Raw genomic sequence first — 1,644 nt, 5'->3', positions numbered from 1 at the left:
TCCCCCCCCCCCCCCCCAACAGTAGCACACTAAGACATTCAGCTTGTTGTCCATTATAACCCCAAGTCCTTTTCTGTAATGGCCAAGTCAGTCATTCCCCAGTGCTTGCATTTAATTGTTCTGACCCAAGTGTAAGCTCTTTACACTTGTCCTTATTGAATTAAGTTCAATAACCTTGGACCCTTTCTCCAAGTTATCAAGTACCCCTGACACGCATTACATTTATTGTGCAATTAATGTTTCAGTTGCATATTCAATGTTAACATGCCATATACTTAACTTATGTATCCTGCAGTTAAAATGTCAAACCAGCCACAACTGTACAGTTGGTCCAGTGAAAAATAGCACAAAAAATCCATGTTGCAGAAATGTTCAAACTAAAGCATGATGCAAACTTTTTACACAACATGTGGGCCCAGCTCAGGAGCTGTTCCAGGTTGTCTGCAAGTCCATTTGAGCTTCCCAATTCACAGGGGGCCCAGTGCCAGGGAGCCATCTCTGAAGCCTGGCTGTATGTACACCTCTCTAAGTTTCTAACTAGAGGTGCACCGATATAATCAGTGCTGATCTGATATGGGACCGATGTACAGGAAATTGAGAGTATCAGCTTTGGTGAATTTTTTTTTTTTTTTTGTTTTTGTTTTTTTTTTTTTGGGCTGATTTAATATCACCTATTTTTAAATGCCCCGTGCATGTGCACAGCTGCAGCGCAGCACACAGGTGGCCAGGAGCAGAGCCCAGCAGCATGGAGGGCAGCCGGGTCGGGCTGGTAAGTCTGTGACGAGCTGCTCGCGGCTCTGTTCTGCGCCCTGCTTTGGCTGCAGTGTCTGCCCCTGCCTCTGCCCCAGCCCCACACCCTCCATCGCTGCCTTCACCCCTTCCTCCACAACAGACTTACCAGCCCCACACTGCTCTCCAAGCTGCCCGACCTGCATATCAGCAATCGGCTCAGTACCAGCCAATATGGCTTGTTTAAAAATCAGCTATTGGTGTTGGCCCCCCAAAATCTCTATTGGTGCACCCCTAGTTCTAACGCACAGGGAGTGGGTCCCAGTCCTGGGCTCCCCATGTGCTGGCAAGTTTAAAGCTGTACTTTTGTATCCCAGCATGAAGGACTGGTTCCCTGATGCTGGGCTGCCTAACACTGCTTTAGAGCTCTGAGAAAGCTGTAGCATCTGAGATTTATCCCACATCCCAAAAATTGCATGCCCTGCTATGCCAGCTCTTGAATGTCTGGCATGGCAGGATACACAACTTTGGGGATTCTGTGTAAAATGCAGTGGGATCAGAGGAATGTCTAAATTAACGTCTGCCAGGGGCCAAAGTCATTTTGATTCCTAATCCTATCTTTCAAAATGCTGCTGCTCCCCGTGGGCTGCTGTCTCTGCAAATTTTTCCTCTCATAAAGAATTCAAGCATGAGCTCTCCTGTGCTGCCATCCATTGTCTTATGCAGCAGTTACAGCAGATTCTTAGTCCTTCTCAAAACCCCTTAGTACAGCAGTCTTGCTTCATCAGAATTACCAAGGCTCAAATGCAATAGGATTTTCTTAATAAAATTACTACAGGAAACTGCTTACTGTGCTTACTCCTATTTGACCCTGGTAACGGAATAATATATCTGGATCCTGGGTTATTACCAGAA

General features: G+C 46.2%; 1 protein-coding gene across 3 annotated transcripts in view; it reads left to right on the top strand.

Moving 5' to 3' along the window:
* PPIL1 (peptidylprolyl isomerase like 1) overlaps positions 1 to 1,644 on the top strand; it is a 25,230-nt gene that overhangs the window by 7,017 nt on the left and 16,569 nt on the right. The gene's annotated exons all lie outside the window — the stretch shown is intronic.

Source organism: Alligator sinensis, unplaced genomic scaffold, assembly GCF_000455745.1.
Source record: "Alligator sinensis unplaced genomic scaffold, ASM45574v1 scaffold872_5, whole genome shotgun sequence".
NCBI classification, from domain to species: domain Eukaryota; kingdom Metazoa; phylum Chordata; order Crocodylia; family Alligatoridae; genus Alligator; species Alligator sinensis.
This window is presented reverse-complemented; position numbering and strand designations above follow the sequence as displayed.